A 17,768-nucleotide genomic window follows, 5' to 3' on the forward strand; every position below is an offset into this window, starting at 1 on the left:
TAATGATGACCCATCACTTGGCTTGGTTCTTCATCACCCTACCCCTCCTTCTGACTGGATTTTAGGATTCAGCTGGAAACACTGCTCTAAGTCTTTCCTGATCCCCTAACCCCCCATGCCAGACAGAGGTAACAGCCCTCTTTACTGTGCATGCTGGACGGTCTGCACAGACTTCTGATGTAATAAGTACTTGGCAAGATTGTAGTGTCCTATTTATTGTCTGTCTTGCCTACTCAATCATGAGTTTCTAGAAGCTAGGGACTGTATTTAAATTACCATGGTATTACTTAGCTCATAATAGATACTCAACTCCATTTTTTAATATGGAAGGAAGGAAATAAGGAGGAAGGAAGGGAGAGAGGGAGAGGGGAAGGAAGGAAGGAGAAGAGAAAAGGAGGGAGGAAGAGAGGAAAGGAGGGAGGGAGGGAGGGAGGGAAGGAGGGAGAAAGGGAGGGATGTGGGTGTTACAGTGATGGACCACAGTGCTTCTCGCTTTCTGATTTTCTAAGGCAGGAGAAAACCAACATAATTCAGGCAGAGTTGGCTCAATTCCCTCCTGTCCAATTTCTGTACATCCCCTTCACACACCATCCGTGACATTTTCCTCATCTTACAAATACCTAAGGACTCCAGCCTTCACAGAAACAACCTTGACTCCTTGCCAGAAAGCAAACAAGCCTAAGAATAAAGGAAAATAAATAAATAACAACTGCATCGTCTCATACTTCGAGGTCTGGGAAATGAATTCCAAATGGGAGCTGAACTCAAAACTAAATGTTTGGCTTTCAGTGACAACCAGCTACTTGGCTGGAAGCCTCAGGCCCTGCCTGAGACCACTTAGAAACCATGGGCCCAGAGCTTCTAGCAAGTGCCGCTGTCTCCCCTACACCTTCTTTAGGCAAGGAAGCAATTACTGCCAAGAGAAAACAAGCAAACCTGCTACCTACTACTGCAAAGCTGCGGTTTGTGGTGGATCTTCTTCTACCCTGGGAACTTCCCAATTAGTTCCTCAGGAGTTAGACTGTTTGCAAAGAGTTTACACAAACCAGCAGATCAACACCTGTCATGTGTATCACACACACACACACACAGACACACACACACACACACACCCTCATAAACATACACAGGAAATTGGGCTTTTAAACCTGGTGCCTCCTTACCATTCAGATGCTACAGGACTGTATGTCTAGCCATATGTAGCTACTTAAATGCCCTAAGCCTGGGGATAAGATGCACTTCCAGGGGGCAGTCCCAAGATGGTGGAGGAATAGAATGGGGAGACCCCTTTCTCTACCACAAATTCATCAAAAGATCATTTGAATGCTTAACAACTTCCACAAAACAACTTCTGAACACTAGCAGAGTACACCAGGCACCCAGAAAGGCAGCCCGTTCTCTTTGAAAGGAGGTAGGACAAAATGTAAAAGACAAAAAGAGAGACAAAAGAATTAAGGATGGAGACCTGTCCTGGGGAGGGAGTCATGAAGGAGGAGAAGTTTCCAAACAGCAGGAAACACTCTCACCAGCGGGTCTGTGGGAAGTTTTGGAATCTTAGAGGGCAACATAAGCAGGAGGAAAAAAAAAAAAAAACCCACAGAGGACTTGCCTAAGCTAACGCAACTCCCAGCAGAGAAGTAGCCCAAACGCTCGGGTTGGCCACTAGCAAGCGGGGGCTAGACAGGGAGGCACGCGCTGCATGCTTAGGGTAAGGGCTGGGCCTGAATGCCCTGAGGACAATCTGAGGGCGCTTACATGATATAGCAACCCAAATTGTGGGATAGCCAGAGAGGAAAAAAAGAGAGAGAACTTTTCCATGAAAGGCTCTAACCTAATACACATCCTGGCCGGCTCACAGAACAAAGGATTGAACGAACACCAAAGGAGAGCTAGCCTGCTGCATACAGGCCCCTCCCGCACCCAACCGGAGGCAGAGAGGCAGGCGTGCTACAGTCAGATATGGAAGGCAAGGGGCAATCTCGGCCCCAGAGACGGGCATCCTCCACCAAACTGTGAGCAGGCTCCCAGTTGCTAACCACGTCTTCGTGGGATCCTGGACGGTTGACATCTGCCAGGAGGGTCGCAGCCTGAGATCAGTTCCCCAGAGGAGACCCACAGCACACCTGAGACAGTGCTCTCGTGGCACACCCGGAAAACCAAGTGCCCGGACGGGGTGGAGAAAAAGACCGTGGCCCACCAGGGACAGTGCACTTGCCAAGCACCTGGTCACCTGAGCTGTTCAGACCTGGGAAGGGCACAAAACGCAAGCCCAACCAAGTCTGTGCCCTTGTGGAGTACCTGAGAACCTGAACCTGAGCAGCTTAGACCTGGGAAGTGCATGAAACTTGGAGCCCACTTTGGACAGTTCCCCTGCAGAGCAACATGGAGCCTGAGCAGTGTAGACCGGGAAGCACACGCGCCGTGAGCTGGGGCAAACCCAGTGTGGTCCATACACTGCAAGCACTCCCCACACACGCCAGTGATATTTGTTTGCAGTGTTCCTCCCTCCCCACAACACAACTGAACAAGTGAGCCTAAATAAGTGACCATCTTCACCCCCTTGTGTCAGGGTGGAAATTAGACACTGAAGAGACTTGCAAACAGGAAGCCAAAATAAAGAAGAGGGAACCACCCTGGAAGTGACAGGTGCAACAGATTAAAACCCTCTAGTTAACATTGACTAAGCATTGGAGGGGGCCTACATTCTTGAGAAGAAGTACAAGCTGGAACAAGGAACTATCTGAAACTGAACTGACTCCACACTGCCCTCAACAACTCCAGAGAAATTCCTAGATATATTTTTACTATTACCATTTTTTAATTTTTAAGTTCTTTATATTACTCCTTTAATTTTTATTTTTATAATCTACTATTACATTGCCAAAAAAGACCCTATTTTTAAAGCAAATTTCATATATATTTTTAAAATAATTTTTGTGGTTGATTTTGTTTTGTATTTATAACATTGTATTTTTGAGAGTCTAACCTCTACTCTAGATTTTTAATCTTTGCTTTTCAGTATTTGTTATCAATTTTGCACCTTTAAGAATCTCATCTTCAGTATCCATTTTCACATACGGGTGTGATTACTGGCTTGATTGCTCTCTCACCTTTTGACTTTCCCTTTTCTTCCCCAGGTCACTTCTATCTCCTCCCTCCCCGTTCTCTTCTCTACTTAACTCGGTGAATCTCTCTGGGTGTTCTGGGCTGTTGAGAACACTTAAGGAACTGATTGCTGGCTAGACCTGTCTCTCTCCTTGTGACTCCCCCTCTTCTCCTCCTGGTCACCTCTATCTCCCTCCTCCCTCTTCTCTTCTCTATGTAACTCTGTGAATCTCTCTGGGTGTTCCAGACTCTGGAGAGCACATAGGGAAATGATTACTGGCTAGATTGCTCTCTCTCCTTTGACTCCTCCTCTTCTCCTCTTGGTCACCTCTATCTCCCTCTTCCTTCTTCTCTTCTCCATGTAACTCTGAGAGCCTCTCTGGGTGTCCCTCACTGTGGATAATTTTTTTCACCATTAACATCGATGTTTTATCATCTGTGCTGTATGGATGGAGAAGTGTTAAGGCTACTCTAAGAATAAGACTGAAAGCCAGACTGATTCCAAATGGGAAAAGGAGTACGTCAAGGCTGTATATTGTCACCATGCTTATTTAACTTATATGCAGAGTGCATCGTGAGAAATGCTGGGCTGGATGAAGCATAAGCTGGAATCAAAATTGCAGGGAGAAATATCAATAACCTCCGATATGCAGATGACACCACCCTTATGGCAGAAAGCAAAGAACTAAAGAGTCTCTTGATGAAAGTAAAAGAGGAGAGTGAAAAAGTTGGCTTAAAGCTTAACATTCAGAAAACTAAGATCATGGCATCTGGTCCCATCACTTCATGGCAAATAGATGGGGAAACAGTGGAAACAGTGGCAGACTTTATTTTGGGGGGCTCCAAAATCACTGCAGATGGTGATTGCAGCCATGAAATTAAAAGACACTTACTCCTTGGAAGAAAAGTTATGACCACCTAGATAGCATATTAAAAAGCAGAGACATTACTTTGTCAGCAAGGCTACATTACTCTGTCTAGTCAAGGCTATGGTTTTTCCAGTGGTCATGTATGGATGTGAGAGTTGGACTATAAAAAAAGCTTAGTGCTGAAGAATTGATGCTTTTGTTTGTGTATTTTTTTTATTTTTATTTTTTAACTTTACAATATTGTATTGGTTTTGCCATATATCAACATGAACCTGCCACAGGTATACACATGTTCCCCATCCTGAATCCTACTCCCTCCTCCCTCCCCATACCATCCCTCTGGGTTGTCCCAGTGCACCAGCCTCAAGCTTCGAGTATCGTGCATCGAACCTGGACTGGCGACTCGTTTCATATATGATATTATACATGTTTCAATGCCATTCTCCCAAATCATCCCACCCTCTCCCTCTCCAACAGAGTCCAAAAGACTGTTCTATACATCAGTGTCTCTTTTGCCATCTCGTATTCAGGGTTATTGTTACCATCTTTCTAAATTCCATATATATGCATTAGTATACTGTATTGGTGTTTTTCTTTCTGGCTTACTTCACTCTGTATAATAGGCTCCAGTTTCATCCACCTCATTAGAACTGATTCAAATGTATTCTTTTTAATGGCTGAGTAATACTCCATTGTGTATATGTACCACAGCTTTCTTATCCATTCATCTGTTGATGGACATCTAGGTTGCTTCCATGTCCTGGCTATTATAAACAGTGCTGCAATGAACATTGGGGTACAAGTGTCTCTTTCAATTCTGATTTCCTCAGAATGAAGCAACTGACAAACAACTAATCTAAAAAATATACAAGCAACTCCTACAGCTCAACTCCAGAAAAATAAATGACCCAATCAAAAAATGGGCCAAAGAACTAAATAGACATTTCTCCAAAGAAGACATACAGATGGCTAACAAACACATGAAAAGATGTTCAACATCACTGGTTATCAGAGAAATGCAAATCAAAACCACTATGAGGTACCATTTCACGCCAGTCAGAGTGGCTGCGATCCAAAAGTCAACAAGCAATAAATGCTGGAGAGGGTGTGGAGAAAAGGGAACCCTCTTACACTGTTGGTGAGAATGCAAACTAGTACAGCCACTATGGAGAACAGTGTGGAGATTCCTTAAAAAACTGGAAATAGAATTGATGCTTTTGAACTGTAGTGTTGGAGAAGACTCTTGAGAGTCCCTTGGACTGCAAGGAGATCCAACCAGTCCATCCTAAAGGAGATCAGTCCTGGATGTTCATTGGAAGGACTGATGTTGAAGCTGAAACTTCAATACTTTGGCCACCTGATGCAAAGAACTGACTCATTGGAAAAGAACTTGATGCTGGGAAATATTGAAGTCAGGAGGAGAAGGGGATGACAGAGCATGAGATGGTTGGATGGCATCACTGACTCAATGGACATGAGTTTGGGTAAACTCCAAGAGTTGGTAATGGACAGGAAGGCCTGGCATGCTGCAGCCCATGGGGTTGCAGAGAGTCAGACATAACTCAGCAACTGAAATGAACTGAATTATGAGCCTATTTTATTTTTAAAATATTTTATGGAAGTATATATAGTTCTTTTACAATGTTGTATTAGTTTCTGCTGTATAGCAAAGTGAATCAATTATACATATACATATATCCACTCTTTTTTAGATTCTATTCCCATGTATGTCAGTATAGAGTAGTGAGTAGATTTCTCTGTGCTACACGGTAGGTTCTCACTAGGTATCTACTTTATGTTTAGTAGTATGTACATGTCAGTCCCAACTTCCCAGTTGATCCCTCCCCTATGAGTCCATTTTAAAAATCTACCTCCTCTTCTCTTGTGCCCATTGGTTAGTCCATGGTTTAATATCACTTAATGCTTTAGGAAAAGCATTAAGTTTTTCATAAAGAACTTCCAATGTTAAATCAGTAACAGATTGGTCTCTGGATAGAAACCATCCAATTAACCTGACTGGATGGTAAAAAAAAAAAAAAAGAGAGAGAGAGTTATCTTTCATTAGTCATTCACCTCCAGAAAGAAAAGGTCAGTCTTTATCTTAATAACAAAGAGGATACCTTAATCATGGCAAACCTCCTGAATAAATCAAAACGAACACCCTCTATTAGATAAATGAAGATGAGCATCTGAGTAGGTACCCATTACCCTGACAGGAGCAGAGAGGAAAGCCTGTCTGTGTGTCAGTCTGTGCTCTGAAAAAGTAGCACTGATTAGACCTGACACATGTTTGTATCTAAAGAGCAGGAATGAGCAGCAAAGGGGACACCTCCAACATCCTCTCTCCACTCAACAGCACACTCACATTCAACACCACCGTGAAGCTTTACCCAACCTTCTGTACTCAAAAAAAAAAAAAAAAAATCCATTACTTGGCTTGACCCTCAAGGAAATCCTGTGATTTCCTTGTGATGTAACTAAAGGGCAGGCTTAGTTTTACAGATGAAGAAGTGAAACAGAAGAGTGACCAGGCACCCAGGCACAGATGGGTGGACCATCAACCCATTCATCTGGCAAACAAATGAATGTCAGGCATGGCACTGGGTCCTGCAGAGATGATGGTGAGCAGGGAAGAGAGTGTCTGCTTCCACAGCCCTTAGAGAAAAGGAAGATTAGACAACAGTGTAGGATAAGCGCCAGAACAGGGAAACAGGGTGGGAGAAGCATCAAATCCGTTGGCGGGTCCTGAAGGATGAAAGGAGCCAGAAGAATTTGACCCTATGAGAGAGCCTCAAAAGGGAGAGCCAAGAACAGGAGGTAGGTAATGCAGGGAGAAATACCAGTAAAGCATGTTCATGCTTGTCTGCAGGAAGACCTGCAGAGAAGAAGATGGGAAACAGAATGGTAAATCCAAACACTGCTATATTCCATGGGCTTTGGGGGCCTCTGTATATCCTGGAGTTCTATGGTGTTAGCACTGAGATGTGGAGAGGGCAGTGGCGCCCCACTCCAGTACTCTTGCCTGGAAAATCCCATGGACGGAGGAGCCTGGAAGGCTGCAATCCATGGGGTCGCTGAGGGTCGGACAGGACTGAGCGACTTCACTTTCACTTTTCACTTTCATGCATTGGAGAAGGAAATGGCAACCCACTCCAGTATTCTTGCCTGGAGAATCCCAGGGATGGGGGAGTCTGGTGGGCTGCCATCTATGGAGTCCCACAGAGTCGGACACAACTGAAGTGACTTAGCAGCAGCACTGAGATATGATGAGATTTGACCACAGTGATTTTGGTGGTATGTTTTGTTTTTCTTTTCTTCTGGCTGCATGGCATGTGGGATCTTTAGTTCCCCAACCAGGGATTGAACACAAGTCCACAGTAGTGACAGCCCGAGTCTTGACCACTGGAACACCAGGGAATTCCCTGGACTGTGACATTTTAAAGGTAATGATGAAGTTGAAACAACTGCTCCTTTCGCCTCATCTGGCAGCTCGAAAAAGGCTAAACACACAAGCCCCAATATCTCATCGTCATCTCTCTGCCTGTACAAATGGCCAGGACCTGTCAGAGTCAAGGGGGCTTTGCTTCTCACCAGACTAACACAAAGAGAAAAGGGGCATTTATCACCTGTCTCCCCGTCTCAACTTGAGCCCTCCCTGGACCTAAAGCCATATACCAAGGCCAGGAGGGGAGGATGGCAGGGTGAGGGAAAGGAGAGGGACTTCACAATTCAGCGACAGTGTTTCTGTTGTGTGGATGAAAGATGTTGCCTGCTATACCAATAAACAAAGGATGCCGCAGCCGTCAAGCCATCAACCACAGCAGCCACCCTGACTCTGAATCCTGAGGCAGTTCGGGACGGAGAAAAGCCCAACACTGGCCTACATGGTTAACATGCACATCAAAGGAATGGTTTCATTGAGCCTGGACTCTTACATCTTCCCATATACAGCAACGAGCTAAACTCGTTAACTTGAGATATCCGATTTTCTTTAATTAACAGTAACCTTTTGATGTTTCAATTGTCTGGTCTTTGTTGTGAAACCTCCTAGATAACCTGGCCCCTCCCCTACCACTTTGGAGCAGTCTCTCAGAGTTATCTGAGAGGCTGCCTTCCAGACTTACGTCCTCAGTTCTGTTTGCCAAATAAAACATAATTCTCAACTTTTAGATTGTGCATATTTTTCAGTCGACAGGTGATACTACTAATTGTTTTCTTCAAAAAGCACAAATGAGAAACACTTCAAATTTAGGGTACCTTTGGGGGAGCCAGTTAAGCCGACAGTGCTCTTTTCCCCATGGGGGCCCAGTGTGCAATGGCTGCAGACAGCAGCCTCCTTGGTTGTGTATGCACCTGTTGCCTGTACAGGTTGCCCTAAGGGACCTTGGAGACAACTCTTTCTAGTGGGCTTTCATGACTGGCCTGCTGTCCCCAGTCTATCCCTGGGTTGGGAGGATCCCCTGGAGAAGGAGATGGCAACCCACTCCACAACCCTTGCCTGGAGAATCCCATGGACAGAGGAGCCTGGTGGGCTATAGTCCATGGGGTCGCAAAGAGTCAGACACAACTGAGAAACTTCACTTTCACTTGGGGGGTCCGATTGTGAGTTCATTTTAGTTACTATGTGTTTTTAAAACAGAATTCACAGAGGGTATTTTATTCCCACTTTCCTTCCCACAATGAGGGGTGAAATCGCAGTACCAATGAAACTAGCTTTCATCCTCTGGCTCCCAGAGCATCCCATCTGGTCCAGTTGCTTCTCAAGCCTGATCTATTATCAACCTTGAATTCTCTTCTGTACCCACTTTCTCTGAGCTCTGAGCCCTTCTCTCTCTCTCTCTCTCTCTCTCTCTCTCTCTCTCATTTGTTTTCTAGGTCCATAAAATGCTCTGCCTTTCCCTCAGTCAACAAGATTTATTCAAGTTATCTTGTTATAAGTTGGTTGCTCCAGCACCCTGTCTCTAGCGGCCATAAATTCCTAACGCAATTCCTCTGCGCTCCATCACCGTGAAGACTGAATAGCTTTTACGACATCACTGTAGGTACAGAAACGTTGCCAGGGAGCGCAGAAACAGAAAGACATAAAAGCTCTGGTCACAATCCTCTGAGCCAAACTCCCACTCCATCAGGCAAATGAAGTTTCTTTTGTGCCCCAAGGGAACTCTAAGATTACAATGGATATGGCTCTTACTCTTGATATTCTTGAAAGTATCTGCTGTCAACCTGTGCTCTGTGGCCACTGGTGACCCATAAAAAGCCTTTATTGGTTCACTGAAAAAGTACGGAGTTCTTGCTGTTCATAAGCTCTACTTTCAGTTCCTTTGTACAAAAACACTGTTTATTTTCATCGCACATATCATCATCTGAAATAAAATTTTTATCTTGGTTTATTTCTCTCAACAAAATATACATGCCAGGAAATCAAGGAGTTCATCAGGTTTGCCTAGAATTGTATCCCTAGTGTTTGATAGATAGTAGGTGCTTAATAAATATTTTTTGGATGGATGAAGAGTAAGACAAAGGTCTTACCCAAGACCTTTGCCTTACTCCTCATTCCACTCAAGGATTTTAGAAATGGAACAGCTGATTTTTATGCTCTCATGTTTATAATACAATTATGCCATAGCTCTTTCTTGCAGATAAATCTTTTTTTTCCATACTAGGCATCCTATTATTTCCATCTTCGTTACACAAGTAGCTGTCTGCTGTGCCTCTGTGAGGGGAATTTGGTCACACACATTGGAAGCCAAGTCCAAGGCATTGTAAGTACGGCTGGGGAATTTAACATACTGGGAAAGTTTAAATACCTCTTTCTGAAGGTTTCTGGAGCACCTAATTAAATTCAAACATATTTAATGGCATTCACTCTATACCAAGAATCCTGGTAAGCCTGGTAAGAAATAAGCAGCTTCAAACAGAATAGCATCACTTCTATTGTATTGGGAGCCATAGAGGATTTTGTCTGTGGAGGAAAGGGGATTTCATACATTAAAAAAAAAAAGAGAACCATTCTTCTAGATAATACCTAAGCTCCTTAGCTATAGTTTTTCCAGTAGTCATATACAGATGTGAGAGCTGGACCATAAAGCAGGCTGAATGCCAAAGAATTGGTTCTTTCGAACTGTGGTTCTGGAGAAGGCTCCTGAGAGTCCCTTGGACAGCAAGGAGATGAAACCAGTCAATCCTAGGGAGTCAACCCTGAATATTCATTGGAAGGACCAGTGCTAAAACTGAAGCTCCAATACTTTGACCACCTCGTGTGAAGAGCCAACTCATCAGGAAAAGACCCCAATGCTGGGAAAGATTGAAGGCAGGAGGAGAAGGGGAAGACAGAGGATGAGACAGTTGGATGGCATCACTGACTCAATAGACATGAGTTTGAGCAAACTCTGGGAGATGGTGAATGACAGGGAAGCCTGGTGTGCTACAGTCCATGGGATTGCAAAGAGTCAGATGTGAATGAGAGACCGAACTAAACAACAACAATAAAGTTCCTTCGATTGCTAACTCTCTACAATTCTCCCATTTCTACTCAGGACTTTCCCTAAACTTTCCCTAACTCTCCTTTCCCTAAACCTTCCACACTTGTAAAATAGATAAGTATATTTACAATGAGTCCTGAATCTTACTTACATAAATCTATGTTTCCTTCAAAATGAGAATATAACATTATACTATACAGATCCCATACTTTCAAATCTTTTTTGATCTCTATAACAGACTTGTGCATCTTGTATGATAGCCTGTTTAATTCCCATCCCTCAAATAGGCATTTGAAAAAGATGTAATGCTGAGGCTTGTCCAAAATCTCATAATATGTGACAGCCTGGTTAAGGCCAGACCTGATTCCTGACTTTGCCGTCTTGCCCTGGATGAGGATAGCAAAACGAATGACACTCTTTCCTTTCCAACCCATGGTAAGTACTATACTAATCAACCACACTGCCCTCCTTCCCATTGTTCCTAGAGGCAACCTTATTTAGAAACCAATTAATGTCAAGTTGAAACCTGAGAGTTGAAATGCATTTGCCTTTCCTGCATTAACCAACGGAGAAGGCAATGGCAACCCACTCCAGCACTCTTGCCTGGAGAATCCCATGGATGGAGGAGCCTGGTAGGCTGCAGTCCATGGGGTCGCAAAGAGTCGGACACAACTGAGCGACTTCACTTTCAATTTTCACTTTCATGCATTGGAGAAGGAAATGGCAACCCACTCCAGTATTCTTGCCTGGAGACTCCCAGGGACAGAGGAGCCTGTTGGGCTCCGGTCTATGGGGTCGCATAGAGTCGGACACGACTGACTCGACTTAGCAGCAGCAGCATTAACCAAATTCCCTGTGTAAATTAGGAAGCCTCTGGTGAAAAGCTAAATAGAGGGAAAACTACTTTTTGCAAAAGAAGGCAGAATGTTGGAGGGACACAAGGAAGGTGAGCTAGGAGAACAGGAGATGAGGTGGGTTTTGAATTTTACATTCTATAGTTACCTGAAAGTCCTAAGACCTGGGTTTCATTTTCCTCTAGTTACTGTAGAAAGCAGGGATGAATCATTGTCACCACCATGAAACATTCAACTGTTACATGCGAATGGTTGTTTATTACATTCCCTGCTTCCATTAAGAGGGAAACAATGATTTCAACCTCTCCCTGGGTGACCAGTGTGTACACATTCCCTCCCTAACACCTCCATGAAAACATTTAAATGGAGCTTTTTACAATCAACCCAGCTCTAAGTGTGCCAGTAGTAGAGGTGATGTGCTAACTCTGAAATAACAGCTTAGATAAATTCAAATGATCCTCCGTTTGGGAAAACAAATATAAGTGCATCTTTTGGAATATGTCTTTCTCTCTTGGGTGATTCATTCTCATTTTTAATTTGGCAAAAATGCTAAATAATAATAAAATTGATACCATACCTGAAGAGGTGAATCAGCCAACACCAACAGATCATTTCCATTAGATGCACTAACGGCATCTTTTATATTTTCTCCCAATAAATAACATTAAAAAGAGATGTCTCTTACACTAGCACTTAGCAGAAATAAAACCTATTTATTATTTTCTGGATAACTGGAACAAAAACAGAAATATGAGTGTGACCAGACTGATGACGTTCCCAGAATCCTAACCTAAACAAAGTTTGCTGAGATCATCTGAGAACACCCTCCTTTTGAGTTCTGCAAAGAACTCAAGTTTTGCAAAGAACACCCCCCTAAAAAAACACTCTGTAAACTGGAAATAAGCCATTTCCCCCTGCACTGGTTAATCTCTGTGCCTAAACTAAGCAGATGAGGCATCAGGGTGACTCTACAACTTGAGATCACTGAGTCTTTTCCTATTTAATTGTACTTTGAAAGAAGACTGTATTCTCAAGCACCTGTGGCCAACTGGTGTCTGGGAATTTGCCTATCTTATTTGATGGAGGTCATCTAACTTGGAGGTCACTCACTCCAGCTTTCACCATGACCTCCTTCCGCCAGATTATTTTTGTATATTGATGTTGTTTTTAGCTGTGCTGCAAAGCTTGCAAGAACTCGGTTTCCTGACCAGGGACTGAACCCTTTCACAGCAGTGAAAGCCTGGAATCCTAACCACTAGGTCACCAGGGAACTACCCACCTTCCTGCCCCTCAGATTATTATTTTTTTAATGTAACATAAATATTTTATTTCCCAGATTATTCTTGAAGGTGCATGTATGGTACATCCTGGATATCAGTAGGCCTTGCATTTCGACTCATCTGGCCAATCCCATGACTCAAGTCTCTCCAACTGGTTCGTAATACTACTGTTGATGAAGCTTTATAATATGCTTGGCACTATAATAAGAGCTTTATAGATGTCATCTCACAAAAACCCTAAGTCTGAAGTAAGTGCTAAGGTCATCTCCATTTTACAAATAAGGAAGCCAATGTTCCCAAGTCACCCAGCTTGGGAGAACCTAGATTAAAAGCCAGGATCCAGAGCCTTTGTGCTAGGTTCTATGCAACCTTGCCTAATGGCCAATGAGACTTCATTCAGACATGCACAGGAAAATAGTACATTCTGTCACAGTCCTTCATCCATCCATGCTGCTGCATTAAACAAACAGAACATTTTAATATCAGGATCTAAAAACATCAAGGAGATAGTGTTCTTACTATTATAAACAATAGCTTAAAATGAAATACCATGTACATTTTAATTCCGATGACCCAGCAGATAAATTTTTTTTCTGTGTTTGGGGAATTCTTTCTTAAGCATCTTGTTAGGAGGCAGAGACTTAAATGTGATGCTTGCTTTCCCAACCTGCCTTGAAGTGAGGGCATGGGACATGGCCCAGGCCCATCTGCTCAGACAGTCCCATCCAGGACTCTGAAACAGCAGTAAGAGATGCAGATAAGCTGTGACCGTGAAGAATCTATTTGAAGACAAGTGATGGAGGAGAGTTCCCCACTCCCAAGGGAAGCAGAGTCGGTAGTGTACACTGTGCTAGCAGCAACCACACAAGCCGTGGTGTCCAGAGTCAAAAGCAACAGCTACAGGGGCCTCCGCAGTCCAGTTCTGTGGTCACGATCTGTCTGCAACTCCAGCTTTGGTCCTAACCACCCAGGTCCCCAGCCTTTCAGGCCGTGGTGGGGGTTGCCCCATGTGCCTTTAACACATTTCTTTTCTGCTCCTAAGTCAGTTTCTGTTGCTTGCTCTGAGTAGACCGGGAAGGCAAAAATCTAGGATCACAAAAGTCTCCATTTTCCACAATCCCATGCCAATCATTTCACTAAAGGGGGCAGGGGAGGAACAGAAGGATCAACTTTTATGATAAAATCCAGACTCTGGAATTCTGCCCTGATGCATGAGATTACCTATCTAGGACTAAAGGGCGACTGAAAGAAATCATTTGTACGTGGCCCCTGTAGTAACTAAATTCGCCAGGTCTATGGATGCCCCAAACAGTTCAAGTTTCTCCTTAGAACCATGGAGCTGGATTCCAGCAAATACCTTGGAGATTACAGAAATATGGAGTATCCTGGGGAACAGGATAATGTGTCTGCAGATTAAATAGAAAATATCTGAGTAATATTAAATAAGGCAAGGAAATTTTCTAAATGAACAAAGCTTTTTGGGGGGATAAAAAAATATTCTCCAAAAATCAAAAACATAAGATAAAATAATTTTAACAATAAAAGCTGAAATACACAGAGTACATAAGTCCCTGTGCTTTACATCATGACTCTTGCACTTTCAAATCCGTGTGCCTTTGTGGAGGGGGTTTTACACATGCACATGCAAAAAATGATGTTGAAATGCTTTCTACCCCCAAAAAACATACTCCTTAACATTCCCAGTTGCTCAAATTGTGTTTCTGGTAAGATGCCCTCACATACTGTTTCATTCAACTATAGTTCATCAAGTGTTTTCTATGTGTTAAGCACTTTGCTAGACCTAAGAAGACAAAGATGAATAGGACTCATCCTCATCCTATTCACCAACAGACACTCTCAATGCTGTGTGACAAGTGCTAACAAAGAGAAATACAGGGGCGACGGGCACAATGATGATGGAGGAGCTGCATGGGGGAAATCTAGAAAGGCAAGATTTATTTACACAAACCTCAAAGAAAAATAAATTATAAAGTTGACTTAACTAGTAAGTCATCGGCTTAGTCAATTCACATGGTACACATGCCTGCATCCATTTCCTTTGTCCCACTAGCAGTCCAATTTCCTCCTGGGGATTTATTGCTACACCATTGTGCATAATGGAGAGAGGGTGATTCCAAATGCCCACCTTTCAGGACAAAAGCTAAAGTTACCAGAACCCTCCACTCCTCACTCTCAAAAAAGTCAGGAAGCAGACCTGTAGCGTATGCTCAGCCAGATGGACCTTCTTCTAAGGTTCTGAGCCTGAAACAGATACTGCAGGGAGAGAAGGAAGAGTTGGTGGTATAACAACCTACAGACAACCCCGTCTCCCACAGTCAGAGAGTCACTCCTGTGGTTCTTGCTGCCCAGTCTTCCCCAGGCCTGTTTGGTTCCTGCCCTTTGGAAAACCTGATCTACTAGTCTGTCGTGTACTCTGAAAACCTCTGAGAATTTCTCTACATTGGATCCAGCTCCCATAACTTTCCATTAAATTCTCATTTGCTTAACCAGGGAGGGTCCTTATAACTAAGGATCCCTGCATCTGGACCTCTTGTGGGCCCAGGTCTCCTCAGTTCAAGCTGCATCTCCTTAGCAAAGACTACCAATCATTTCCCCTTGCACTGCTACCTCCACACTCTTCCTATCACTTGCCTTGCCTCTCAAGTATTCAGTAGCTCAATTCCTCATTTGAAAATCTGCAGCTTCCAACCTGAGCAGCTATTTTACATGGGGATTCTGGGCCATATTTGGGCCCAGTTGATTCATGATGAGTCCCACAGACATCCTCCCAAGCCTTTGAAAACCATTAAACGTAATGTTGCAGGGTTAGCCACATATAGATTACTGAGCTGGAAAATGATGTTAGACCTCAAGTATCCTTGCTTTAGTTTTATGGGTAATTAAGCCAAAAGTGCTGTCAGGGTTTGAAGAATCAATTAAATCGAATGTATAGAATAGAGTGTCCAACTCCACAACTTGTTCAGGAAAGTGTTGGGGCTTATTGGCCAGATGGAGTGATCACTGGAGCTTCATGTTTAATCTTCATGCACAAAACAAATGGCCTAAGAGTGAAGAGTTATTGCTGAGAATAATCAGCAGCTACTAATATGATTCATTAAATGTTCCAAGAGAGCTGGAACCAAATCTACTTTGTTCATTGCCAAGTTTTCAAAGCCTAACACATTGGAGCAAATGCTCACTATGTGTTTTCTTTGAATGAAGAATGAATATCAGGAATAGGGCTAAGCACTTTATGTACATTATGTCATTTAGTCCTCTCAACACTCCATAGGTATTATTCTCTCTATATAGCAGATTTGGCACTGGAGGCTCTGAGAGGTTAAGCAATTAAGAGGTAAGGTCCCTTTTCTCCACACCCTCTCCAGCATTTATTGTTTGTAGACTTTTTGATAGCAGCCATTCTGACTGGTGTGAGGTGATATCTCATTGTGGTTTTGATTTGCATTTCTCTGATAATGTGTGATGTTGAGCATCTTTTCATGTGTTTGTTAGCCATCTGTATGCCTTCTTTGGAGAAATGCTTGCTTAGGTCTTTTTCCCACTTTTTAATTGGGTTGTTTGTTTTTCTGGCATTGAGTTGTATGAGCTGCATGTATATTTTGGAAATTAATCCATTGTCAGTTGTTTCATTTGCTATTATTTTCTCCCTTTTTGAGGGCTGTCTTTTCACCTTGCTTATAGTTTATTTTGCTGTGCAAAAGTTTTTAAGTTTAATCAGGTCCCACTTGTTTAAGAGAACACTCTTGCACTGTTGGGAATGTAAATTGATACAGCCACTATGGAAGATGATATGGAGATTCCTTTAAAAACCAGGAATAAAACCACCATATGATGCAGCAATCCCACTCCTAGGCTTATACCCTGAGGAAACCAAAATTTAAAAAGACACATGTATCCCATTGTTCACTGCAGTACTATTTACAATAGCTAGAACATGGAAGCAACCTAGATGTCCATTGACAGACGAATGGGTAAAGAAGTTGTGGTATGTATACACAATGGAATATTACTCAGCCATAAAAAGGAATACATTTGAGTCAGTTCTGATGAGGTGGATGAACCTAGAACCTATTATACAGAGTGAAGTGAGTCAGAAAGAGAAAGATAAATATATTCTAATGCACATATACGGAATCTACAAAAATGGTACTAAAGAATTTATTTACAGGGCAGCAATGAAGAAACAGACATGGAAGGGGGGCGGTCCTAAGTTGGCAGAGGAATAGGATGGGAAAACCACTTTCTCCCCCACAAATTCTTTGAAAGATCATTTGAATGATGAGCAAATTCCACAAAACAACTTCTGAATGCTGGTAGAGGACACCAGGGACCCAGAAAGGCAACCCATTCTCTTCAAAAGGAGATGTCTTATCACTGGTGCTGTATGGATGGAGAAGTCTTAAGGCTACTGTAAGAATAAGACTGAAAGCCAGAGGCAGGAAGCTTAAATCCAAAATGAGAACACCAGTAAACTCCTGATGCCAGGGAACGTTAATCGACAAGAGCTCATCCAAAAGCCTCCATACCTACACTGAAACCAAGCTCCACCCAAGAGCCAAAAAGTTCCAGAGAAAGACATACCAAGCAGGAACATAACCCTGAGCATTAAAATACAGGCGGCCAAAAGTCACACCAAACCCATAGACACCTCAAAACTTACTACTAGACACTTCATTGCACTCCAGTGAGAAGAGATCCAGCTCCACCCACTAGAACACCAATGCAAGCATCCCTAACCAGAAAACCTTGACAAGCCACTCATCCAACCCCACCCACAGAGAGGAACCTCCACAATAAAGAGGAACCACAAACTTCCAGCATACAGAAAGGCCACCCCAAACACAGCAATCTAAATAAGATGAAAAGGCAGAGAAACATTCAGCAGGTAAAGGAACATGATAAATGTCCACAAAACCAAACAAAAGAGGAGGATATAGGGAATCTACCTGAAAAAGAATTCAGAATAATGATAGTAAAAATGATCCAAAATCTTGAAAACAAAATGGAGTTACAGATAAATAATCTGGAGACAAGGATTGAGAAGATGTAAGAAATTTTTAACAAGGACCTAGAAGAAATAAAAAAAGTCAATCAATAATGAATAATGCAATAACGGGGATTCAAAGCACTCTGGAGGGAACCAACAGTAGAATAACT

General features: G+C 42.9%; 1 non-coding gene across 1 annotated transcript; it reads left to right on the forward strand.

Annotated features, from left to right (window-relative positions):
• The first annotated feature begins 8,236 nt into the window (after positions 1–8,236).
• On the forward strand, positions 8,237–8,370 carry LOC113896725. Its single transcript, XR_003512096.1, has one exon. It is a non-coding gene; the product is annotated as a small nucleolar RNA SNORA70 (small nucleolar RNA).
• Positions 8,371–17,768: the final 9,398 nt, after the last annotated feature.

The sequence above is a fragment of the Bos indicus x Bos taurus genome, chromosome 7 (assembly GCF_003369695.1).
Source record: "Bos indicus x Bos taurus breed Angus x Brahman F1 hybrid chromosome 7, Bos_hybrid_MaternalHap_v2.0, whole genome shotgun sequence".
Classification (NCBI taxonomy): Eukaryota; Metazoa; Chordata; class Mammalia; order Artiodactyla; family Bovidae; genus Bos; species Bos indicus x Bos taurus.